The sequence below is a fragment of the Marmota monax genome, unplaced genomic scaffold (genome assembly GCF_021218885.2).
Source record: "Marmota monax isolate L192 unplaced genomic scaffold, Marmota_monax_Labrador192_F-V1.1 WCK01_AAM20220418_F8-fsc00071, whole genome shotgun sequence".
NCBI lineage: Eukaryota > Metazoa > Chordata > Mammalia > Rodentia > Sciuridae > Marmota > Marmota monax.
Window position 1 is genome coordinate 2,129,065 of NW_026695217.1, and position 12,219 is coordinate 2,141,283.

Below are 12,219 nucleotides of genomic sequence, written 5' to 3' on the forward strand. Positions count from 1 at the left end.
GTATGTGAGATAGACCATACTTCCTGTCCAGTAGGATTTGTGATCAGCCATTGCAGCTGAACGGGCTGATGAGGGTTAGGACTACTGGTGGTCAAGGGGAGAGTCTATAGCCCTATCCACACGGCAAATACGCAATTTGAGAGGGTTACCAGTCTTTTCCAATTTCCAGCCAGAGTCTGGACAGGGCGCAGGCTTGAGATGAGAGACATGGATCCAGGAAGTGATTCCATCTACCTTTACCACTGTAGGTGTTATAAGTAGCACCTGGTATGGTCCTTTCCGGCGGGGTTCCAGGGATGACACCTGATGTCGTCTTACGTAGACGAAGTCTCCCACTTGATATCGGTGTGGAGTCCCTTCGTCCCCAGGTTGGTAGGCAATGGCCAGCTATTTTTACAGGTATCGCTGAGTTCTTTCAAGAGCTTTAAGTCTGTCAATCAAGGGGGTGTGGAAGGGATCGTTAGGTCTTAGAGTTGGAGTTAGGTCCCTTACTGGAGGAGGGGCACCATAGAGAATTTCATAGGGGGTGAGGTTACACAAAGAAACAGAGGGAGTATTTTTTGCACGAAACAGTGCATAAGGCAGGAGCATAGTCCAATCTTTTATGCCGGTCTCTAAGCTTAATTTCGTTAGGGTCTCTTTAATGGTTCTATTCATTTTTTCTATCTGTCCTGAGCTCTGGGGTCTATAAGCACAATGTAACTTCCAATTAGTCCCAAGGTCCTGGCTAACCCCTGACTTACCTGGGCCACGAACGCCCGTCCATTATCAGACCCTATTACCTTAGGCAGGCCGTATCTTGGAAAAATATCTTCTAGGATCTTCTTGACCACCATTTGCGCCGTTTCTTTTTTTGTGGGGAAGGCTTCAATCCATCCTGAAAATGTATCTACGAAGACTAGGAGATATTTAAGTCCATACCTTGCTGGCTTAATTTCAGTAAAGTCCATTTCCCAGAATTGTCCTGGTCTGGTTGCTCGTATGCGCTTTCCTGCAGGAAGCTTGGAAGGGTAAGCATTAACCAATTGACAGACCCGACAGGCTTTTGTTACCCGTTCAGCTATTTCCTTTCGCTATGAGTCAGTTAGTGGAAAACTCTGTTCTTGATCCTTCTGGAATGCCTGCAGTTTCTTTGAACCAAGGTGAGTGAGTTGATGTACATTTTTAACGTAGTGTAGGGCTTTCTGAAATTGCAGGCTGGGATCAGTGAAATCGAGGAGTTCAGTGTCAGTGTCCTTAGATGTTAAGTTGTCGGGGTGCTCCGACGTAGTTAAATCTCCTGACTTATGTTCCCCCAGTGTGGAAAGTGTTAACATGGTTGCTCTGTTTAGGGCTGCCAATTTAGCCTCTTCATCCACCCTCCTGTTAGATGGGGGTGGTATCTGCACAACGGTTTGTTTTCTGGGCTCAGTGAGCCATCGTTTACCGCCCCTAAGGGAATAGCCCAGGAAGATTACTTCTTGCTGGCAAATTTGGGCCTTTTTGGCAGAAGCTTTATATCTGAGTTGAGCAAGCTCGGATAATAGTGCTTGGGTCCCAGACTCACAGTTTTCCTTGGTGTCTGCTGCCAGTAGTAGGTCATCCACATATTGAAGCAGGGTGACTTCGGGGTGCATAGTTCTGAAGTTGTTGAGATATCTGTGCTTTATCAAAGAGAGTGGGGGAGTTTTTGAACCCCTGTGGGAGTCTAGTCCAAGTTAGTTGACCAGACTTCCGGTTTCTGGGTCTACCCACTCGAAAGCAAACAGCAACTGACTATCTTTATGCAGAGGCAAGCAAAAGAAAGCATCTTTTAAGTCCAGAACAGTATACCATTTCTGCTCAGGGTTCAGGGTGCTGAGCAGATTGTACAGATTATGTACCTTGGGGTGAATGTCCTGCACTCTGTTGTTGATCTCTTTTAGGTCTTGAATGGGGCGATAGTCCCCGGTTCCTGGCTTTTTTACTGGTAGCAGGGGAGTGTTCCAGGCCGATTGACAGGGAGTTTCTTCTTCTTTTTCTTCTTGCTCATGCTGACCTATGTTTGAGTTCTTTGCAACACATAAGTGATGAATCCACTGAAAGAGAAATTAGGGAAATTACCCCATTCAAAATAGCTTCAAGGACTGCAGTTGTGGCTCAGTGGTAGAGAGCTCGCCTAGCACGGGCGAGGCCCTGGGTTCGATCCTCAGCACCACATAAAAATAAATAAATAAAATAAAGATATTGTGCCCAAGTACAACTAAAAAATAAATATTTAAAAAATAGCCTCAAAGAACATAAAATACTTGACAATCAATCTAACAAAAGAGGTGAAAGACCTCTACAATGAAAACTACAGAACACTAAAGAAGGAAATTGAAAAAGACCTTAGAAGATGGAAAGATCTGCTGTGCTCTTGGATAGACAGAGTTAAAATTGTCAAAATGACCATACTACCAAAACTGTTATACAGATTTAATGCAATTCCTATTAATATCCCAATGACATTCTTCATAGAACTAGAAAAAACAATCATGAAATTCATCTGGAAAAATAAGAGACCCAGAATGGCCAAAGTAATTCTTATAAAAAAAAAAAAAAGGTGAAGAAGGAGGCATCACAATACCAGACCTTAAACTATACTACAGAACTATAGTAACAAAAACAGCATGGTATTGGCACCAAAATAGACATGTAGACCAATGGTACAGAATAGAGGACATGGAGACTAACCCACATAAATACAGTTATCTTATGTTAGACAAGGGTGCCAAAAACATACATTGGAGAAAGGATAATCTCTTCAACAAATGGTGCTGGGAAAATTGGAAATTCATATGTAGCAAAATGAAATTAAACCTCTATCTCTGACCATGCACAAAACTCAAAGCGGATCAAGGATCTAGGAATTAGACCAGAGACCCTGCACCTAACAGAATAAAAAGCAAGCCTAAATCTTCATCATGTTGGATTAGGCCCCGACTTCCTTAACAAGACCCCTAAAATGAAAGAAATAAAATCAAGAATCAATAAATGGGATAGATTCAAACTGAAAAGCATCTTCTCAGCAAAATAAACAATCATTGAGGTGAAGAGAGAGCCTACAATATGGGAGCAATTTATTACCACTTGCACATCAGATAGAGCACTAATCTCTAGGATATATAAATAACTCAAAAAACTTAATACCAAAAAAAGAAACAACCCAATCAACAAATGGGCTAAGGAACTGAACAGACACTTCTCAGAAGAAGATAAACAAGTGAACAACAAATATATCAAAAAGTGTTCACTGTCTTTAGTAATTAGAGAAATGCAAATCAAAACTACTCTAAGATTTCATCTAACTCCAGTCAGAATGGCAGTTATCAAGAATACAAGCAATAATAAGTCTTGGAGAGAATATGGGGGAAAGTTACACTCCTACTTTGCAGGTGGGACTTCCAATTGGTGTAACCACTTTGGAAAGCAGAGTGGAGATTCTACCGAAAACTTGGAATGGAACCACCATTTGACCCAGCTAACCCGCTCCTTGGTCTATACCCAAAGGATTTAAAATCAGCATACTATAGTGACATAGTCACACCAATGTTATAGCAGCTGAATTCATAGTAGCTAAACTGTGCAACCAACCTAGATGCCCAACAATAGATAAATGGATAAAGAAACTGTGGTATATATACACAACGTGTTGTGGGGAAGTTCTCTCAGAAAACACACCAAGTCCCAGTTTTGTCCAAATTGAAGAGTCTTTATTTAGCTGGCCGGCTGGCGACTGCTCCCCACAGGACCCATAACTGTCTCTGCAAGGAATAGCCCCGAGCCTGAGCATTTTAGGTTATTTAAAGGCAAAAAACACATCTGGGTTGACGTAGCTGCAAGCAAGCAGGTACAGAAGTTGAATTGGGAAGTTAGAGAGACAATGCAATGGATACATTGGTATTTCCCACAGGACTTTCCAGGTTGGCATAGCAGCAAGCAAGCAGAAGGGAATTGGATCAAAATAACCCTAGTTCAGTACAAGTTACAGAATGGTTACTAATGTCTAGACAATCAATCTCTGACAAAGTACATTGCCCAAGAAAAATGGAAACCAAAGAGAAAAAATTTATATTGTATAAGAATTGCTATTTTGTGAATGGCCAAGTATGCTATGCTAGGTAACTATTAATGGGTACAGAGCCAGGCTTTCCCATGGGAGAAGAATTTCTTACATGATATGGAATCTCAGGGTAAAACAGAGTCTATTTGGGCATTGCTCATATACCCTGGCCCATAACAAATGGAATATTATTCAGCATTAAAAGAGAATAAAATTATGGCATTTGCAGGTAAATGGATGGAGTTGGAGAATATTATGCTAAGTGAAGTAAGCCACTCCCCAAAAACTCAATGTTTTCTCTGTTTAGTAGATGCTGACTATGATGGCAGGGGAGTCATGGGAAACTTTGAATTGGGGAAACAGGAGGGTGGGGAGGGTTATGGGGGAAAGAAAGATGGTGTTATGAGATGGACATCATTACCCTAGTAACATGTATGATTGCATGAATGGTGCATCTCTATACTGTGTACAACCAGAGAATTGAAATGTTGCACTCCATTTGTGTGTGATGAATTGAAATGCATTCTGCTGTCATGTACTGCTAAGTAGAACAAATAATAATAATAAAAATAAAACATGACACATAGCACAACTCTGTAACTATTATCTGGATGATCTTATACATATTCCCAAACTCAGCACTTCACTTTCCTTGACTTGAAACTGAGTCATGGTAGAACTCTGGGGTTTGTTGTTCAAATTAAATGAATTTAGATACAAAAGCATTTTTCATTATTAATTGATGTTAGTACCATTCATATAGGGAGAGAATCAATCCTCAGTTTTTTTCTGTGTTTATTTTGTAAGGGAAGGACAGCTTTACATTCCAGGTTGCTTTATAAACAGACAACTGTGTTATATAGATAGTTAGGATACTCTAGTGTGGGCAATTTAAATTTTTTCTGTGTGTGTTATTTTTTCTTCTCTGTAGTGAAATTTCCAGGTACCGTCCTCAGCACTGGGCTTCTTATAGGGAAATGTTGGTCGTCACTAGCTTTAGAGTGATGGGAACTGCATCATCTGCTACAGTGAGAGAATCACAATGGTACTCTGGTACGGACACAACTGAAACTTTGGAAGTTTCTGTATTCAACACCCATGACATGACGAATCCAATGACAGTGACAAATATCAGTGAGATATTAAGTGATGCCAGCTGAAACCAACACCTGCAGTGGCACTGAGAGGACAAACTGACTTTGTACTAGCTCCATCCTTTGAACATGTTGTCTCTGTCATTCAGCAGATACCTCTGAGATTATTTAATGAAGTCTTCACATAATCCCAGCCAAAGGCTGAGGAACACATGCATGGGTAACTCATGTCTATTTTCCTTCTCCTTTTGTTTATTTTACTGAAATGCTTATTCTGCTGCAAAGTAAATCCTGTATTTTGTGTGACACTTTGAGTCTGATATAGTAGATTCTCTTACTCTCTCCACCCAGGTTTGTACCTTCACACGCCCAATAATGTCTTTTCCTTGATTTCCTTGATAAAACGCCTCAAGTCAGCCATTCTATAGAACGTTCCCTTTGAGTCACTGAGAGGAGTCGCCTGGAAGGAAGAGTTACCTAAGCTGTACGTGGGAAAGAAGTGTAATAAACTCCTTTGCACTTTTATGACTTCAAGGAAAATCTGAGGATTTGGTAGTAAATCAGAGAAACAAAAGCACCCTAATCCGAACCCAACAAGGGCAGTCCTGACAATCAGCCCAAACCTGACTTTCTGCTGAAAGGGCTGGGAATGTGGATTTAGATAGGGGTTAGTTTAATTATAGAATACTTGGTATCAATCTTAAATAGAAAATGAGGGCCTTGAAACTGAGTGATTACGAGAACCAATATGGAAATAAGTCAGAGTGGACTCTGCACTCTAGCTAGCAGGACTATTGGACCCCTGTCAGTATAAGAGGCCAGAAGGTAGATTCGGAGGCCAAGGAATTAACTGTCAATGTGTGCTGTGTACCCAAATTTATTCTTTTCTATTTATTTTTTTACAAAATAAATTATTATGAAATAATAAATTTATGCCTTTATCCACATATTTTATATAAACATGGAAAAGTACATAAGATACAGCTGTTGGATTTAACAGATAATTATCAAGTACACACAGGGAGAAAGAGAGAGAGAGAGAATTTTAATATTCATTTATTTATTTGTTTTAGTTTTCGGCAGACACAACATCTTTGTTTGTACGTGGGGCTGAGGATCGAACCCGGGCCACACGCATGCCAGACGAGCTTGCTACCGCTTGAGCCACATCCCCAGCCCCCCTCCTCCTTGATTTCTATGGTTAATACATCTTTGTTTTTCTTTATAATTTTGCAGACTATGGATTCCCAAACAGTATAGCCTAGTTTTGCCTGATCCTGAGCTGCATATAAATGGAATGCATTTTTTCTGAATCTGGATTTTTTCCCACTCTGTATTATGTTTGTAATACAGGTACAACAATACAGGTATGTTTGGCCCCCGAGGTTGTTTCAAACTTGGTGTTGTCTCTTTTTCCATTTTGTCATTTCTGTGGGAATGCGGTGGCGCCGTGTTATATTTCATTTTGCCCCTCACCATTACTAATGAATTGACTCTTTTTTCATGTTTATTGCCACTCAGATACTGCTTTTGTTTGTTTGTTTTGTGATATGGTAGTTTGAGATTTTGCCAATTTCTGTTTTATTGTGTTGTCTTTTCTTCTTGATTTGTCAGAGTTGTTCTATATTCTGAATAACAGAGCCATTTTGGATATAAGCATTGCAAGGATCTTTTCCCATTCTTGGGGGTTCTTCTCATTCTATTTAATAGAATCTCTTAGAAAAATAATTTCTTAATCTTAATATGACCCAATTTATCAATTTTGTCCTTTGAAAGTAGTATTCTTTAAATCCTCTTAATTTTTTTCCTACTCCAGAGTCATAAAGATGTTCTGTTTTCCTCTAAAAGCTTTTATGGATTTACCTTTCATATTTAGAACTAAAATCCATCTATAATCAATTTTGAGTATGGAATAAGGTATATGCAAAGATACATTTTTTCTTATGAATATTCAGTTCACCCAATATAATCTGTTGGATAAACCATTCTTTTCCAACTTGCCCTGCAGCACCGCCATGGTCATAAACCAAATGATAAAGTATATGGCATTACTATGTGACTTCATGTAGAGATCACCTTGATGAGGAGGTAGATTCAAAGTGCACTTCAAGGCAAGCCATTTCAGATACCAAGCTAAGCAGTCTGAGTGAGTTTTATTTAATCAATGAAAACACAAAGTGAGAAGCAAAAGGAAAGAGAAAAGGGAATGAATTAAAAATTTTTTTTCTTTCACTTTTTTAAATTACTGCATCAGAGTTATACATAACACTGGAGTTCATTTTGACATAATTATACAGGCTTTGAATATAATTTCTCCAATTCTGTCCCCAGCGCTTTGCCTTTCCCTCCCCTCCTCTCTCCCCTGTTCCCTTTCCTCTGCTGGTCTTTCTTCTATTTTCTCATAGTTCTTTTTAAATTAGAACTTTTTAAATGTATATCTCTGCTTTATAGATATACATAAAGGTGAAGTTCACTGTGGTATATTCATACACACTCACGATAGTTTGGTGGATATCATTCCAGTGTTCCTCCCTTTTCCCACTGCTCCTCCCTGCTTCTCACTCCCCTCTTCCTCCACTCCCCTAATCTTTCTTCCATTTTCATGGGATGCCCCACCACTACTTTTTCCCCTTATTTTGGTCTAGCTTCCACACATGAGAGAAAAAAAAACTGCAGAACACTTGGTGAATTTGCATGTCATCTTTGCACAGGGACCGTGCCCGTCTTCTCTGTATTGTTTCAATTCTGGTATATGTGCTGCCAAGGCAAGAGTGCGAATAAAAGTTGACAAGGAAGAGATTGGAAAGTGGATGAGTGGTGCTATGGATACCCACACTATCACAGTCCTGATCCGGCTCTCATATAGCTTCCTCTCTGTTTCTCTCCCGCTCCTGGACCTTTCCTTCCTTCATCATCTTTTTTTTTTTTTTTGTATTGCCCATCTCTCAATAGTATGTGCAAAAATAAGAAAACTGGATATAAAGAAAATTATAGCCGGACACAGTGGCACATGCCTGTAGTCCCAGCGAGTGGGGAAACTGAGGCAAGAGGATTGCAGGTTCAAAGCCAATCTTCACAATTTAGTGAGACCCTGTCTCAAAATAAAAATTAGAAAGGCTGGGGATGTAGCTCAGTAGGAAAGCACCCCTAGTACCAATAGATAAATAAATATTACAAAATCGCACTTAATAGCTTTGGAATAAAAAAGAGAAAACTATAGTGACAACAAATTTCAAGACACCAAAAACAAAGTGACAGTCTTTTAACAACTGCAGCTCTGTCACTAAATCAGATTTCCTCAAAGCAAGTGGTCCAGAGCCTTGGGAGCTGTTTCTATCACATAACCAGTCCCAACAGCTCAACCCTTCCGAGTCCCACTGGGACCATATACAAATGATCTATCTCACTGTTTTCAGTAAACAATGCCGACAAACTGGGAGAAACCACCCCAAGATTTCTTGGACCCATGGACACAAACCAAGACTATCAATTCATGTTATGCCTTTTACAAAGGGTCAATGACAAGTTAAAACTGCAGCCAATCAGCTCAGGTGAATTCTAGGTCCGCTGGAATAAACTCTCACAGAGCACATTAAAAGTAATTTTAGTGGAATGGCTGATTAAAGTGGATTTAAGAGAATATTACAGTGCTGTACTGCTGAGTTTAGTACATATACAGGCCTAATAGCAGCACAACAGAGGGGAGAGTGGGGCTGTGTTGTGGCTTAGGTCTGTATTTTGCTGGAATTAAGCTAGTTTTACTCTAAAGTAGAATGTGAAAAGTTCAGATTCATGTTGTAATGCCTAAAGCACCACTAAGAAAATTTCTCATAAAATATAAACATAAAAAGAAAATGAGGGGCTGGGGATGTGGCTCAAGCGGTAGCGCACTTGCCTGGCATGCTTGTGGCCCGGGTTCGATCCTCAGCACCACATACAAACAAAGATGTTGTGTCCGCTGAAAACTAAAAAATAAATATTAAAATTCTCTCTCTCTATCTCTATCCCTCTCTCTTAAAAAAATAAAATAAAAATAAATTTAAAAAGAAGAAAATGATACAGCAGAAAATACATACTTACTATAAAGGAGGCAGTAAAGGAAGATAAATGGATCAAAAATAAAACTTACAGACAAAAAAAAAACAAATTAAAAAACGGCAGGTGTGGGCTGGGATTGTGGCTCAGTGGCACAGCACTTGCCTCACATATATGAGGCCCTGGGTTCAATCCTCAGCACCACATAAAACTAAATAAATAAAATAAAGGTATTGTGTCCATCTACAAATAAAGAAAAAAAATTTAAAGGCAGGTGTAAATTCATCTAGTTCAATAATGACATTATGGTGAATTAATAAAACATGCTAATAGGAAAAAAGAATAATGATATTCAGTGTGAATGGATTCAAATATTCAAATCAAGTCAGAAATTATCATTAGAAACTGGATTAAAAATACAATTATATTCTCTCTACAAGAAACACACCGTACTTTCAAAAACACAAATAGATTGAAAATAAAAGACTGGAAAAAGATACACCATGAGACCATTACCCCAGAAAAAAAGTAGAGTCATATATTAATAATGAATAAAACAGACTTGGGACAAAATACATTACTAGAAGCAAAGAAAGAAATTTTATGTTGAGAGAAGGGCTAATTGATCAGGAAGAATTAAGAATTCCAAGCATATACTTATGTATGAAAGAGCTCCCAAATTGTGTATAGCAAAAACTGACAGAATTGAAGGGAAAAATATACAGTTCATCAATAATAGAGACTTCAGTATCTATGATCAATAATGGACACAATAACTAAACTGAAAATCAGCAAGAATGTAGACTATGATCCACCCAATTGGCCTGATTGACATCTATGAAGCACTCCAACCAGAGACAACAAAATACATATTCCTCTCAAGCACAGATAGTATACTCTCTAGGGTATAGTTGGCCATGTACAAATCTCAATAAATTTAAAAGGATCTAAACCATACAAAATATATTCTCTGACTGCAGTGAAATTAAATTAGAAATCAACAAAAGAAGGACATTTGGAAAACCCAGGAATATTTGAAAATTAAATGCACAGTACCAAATAATTCACAATTCAAAGAAAATCACAAAGTAAATCAACCAAATATTTATTTGTTCATTTATTTAGTGCTGGGGATCTAACCGAGGACCTCACACATGCTATGCAAGCACTTTATCACTGACCTGTATCCCCAGCCCTTAACCAAGCAGGAAGAAAAATGCCCACAACATATAACTGGTACATGGTGTTTAGGAGAAAGTTATAGCTACAAATGCCTATATCAAAAAAAGAAAGAAAGGAAGGAAGGAAGAAGTCAAATCAATAACAAAAATTTACACATTAAGAAACTAGAAAAAGAAGAGCAAACTAAGCACACATTTTAAATTCATATGGATATATCTAATATGACATTAGAAGTAAGAATGTAACTTTATTCCTTTAAAAAAGCAAGCCAGATATCCCATCAATACTCAAATAATTACCTTTTCCATATCTATTTGAAATGCCACCTTACGCAAACATCAACATACCATGCAACAGAACATAATTTCTCCTAAATTTAAAAAACAAATGCAATGGGCTAGAGTTGTGGCTCAGTGGCAGAGCGCTTGCCTAGCATGTGTGAGGCACTGGGTTCGATTCTCAGGACCACATATAAATCAATAAAATAAAGGTCTATCGACAACTAAAAATATTTTTTTTAAAAAAATGCACTAAAAAAGGTGAAGTTGAATCAAAATGATTTTCTATCAGATTCACAAAGCAAGTCATTGAACAATGGAAATGGTTTGTTACATTCCAAGGCACTGGAGATGGTGTGATCTGACCTGTTAGACAAATGAGTGACACCTGGAACGTTGGTTTACAGGTTGAATAAAAATTTTCAAAATAAGGTGTGTACCTTGAACAAGCAGAAGTCTGATGGACAGACAGAAGCAGAAAAAGGTCAGGTCATGTTTAGAATACAAATCTTTGAGAACATCTTCATGGCATCTTTCCACACACCTCAAAGGTATAAAAGACCCTGGTTCAACCTGAGTGCTCAGCTCCACACCTGACACCCAGGAGTCTCAAACTTCCACAAACGGTTAGTGTTATTCTTTTTCTCATGGGGATTCTTTTGCCTGTTGATCAAATTTTGTACCTATTCAGCACTTGTTCTCTCTGTATTTGTGTTCTGTCCCCAGTCCACACGTCTAGTCAAGCAGCCTCTTTACTAAGAGGATGAACGGATTGCTGAAAATAATAATAGAGTAATGACAAGGGACAGAGGCAAATGCAATTCATTAAAAAGTAAGAAGGGATAATGAAAAGATTTTGGTGAAAATAAATGGTACTGAAAATATGATCTGGGGAAGTTGTTATGTGGGGATCTATCTGGCTCTGAAGAAGATGCATGAGACTCAGGTCAATGCAGCTTTTCTAAAAGGTGGCGAAATCGCCACATCTGTTCCAATCCTGATTCCTTTTCCCAAAAACACTACAAATAATGTTATCTGAACTTGCACTTATTTCTTTTGTGGGGGTTTGTTTGTTGTTTGAATCTTCATTGAAGGACCCCTAGGGAATATTTTTTATATATATATATATATATATATATATATATATATATATATATACACACACACACACACACACACATATATACACACACATATCATACATATACATATATATTATATATACATAATAATCACACATATATTATATATGCATGATATATATCATTTATATATATCATATATGATATGTATACATGACAAATATATATAATGTATATCATATATAACATGTTACATATCTATACATACGATATTTGTATATATATATATATCTCTCCAAGATTTCCTATTCAGAAAAACACTAAATTATAAGCACCATACCCCTCTTATACTTAACAATAGTTCTACTTCAATACTATATGATAAATCCTGAGGTGCTTGGTAACAAATAGCAAAAATTAGATATGATCCTCTGCACAAGAGGAAATTTCATGCACCCATTTCAGGCTGGCTCCAGCGCGCAGCT

At 38.1% G+C, this 12,219-nt stretch overlaps 1 non-coding gene across 1 annotated transcript; it reads right to left on the reverse strand.

Moving 5' to 3' along the window:
* Positions 1-7,823: 7,823 nt before the first annotated feature.
* On the reverse strand, positions 7,824-7,926 carry LOC124084793 (U6 spliceosomal RNA). Its single transcript, XR_006849247.1, has one exon. It is a non-coding gene; the product is annotated as a U6 spliceosomal RNA (small nuclear RNA).
* Between the last annotated feature and the right edge of the window lie 4,293 nt (positions 7,927-12,219).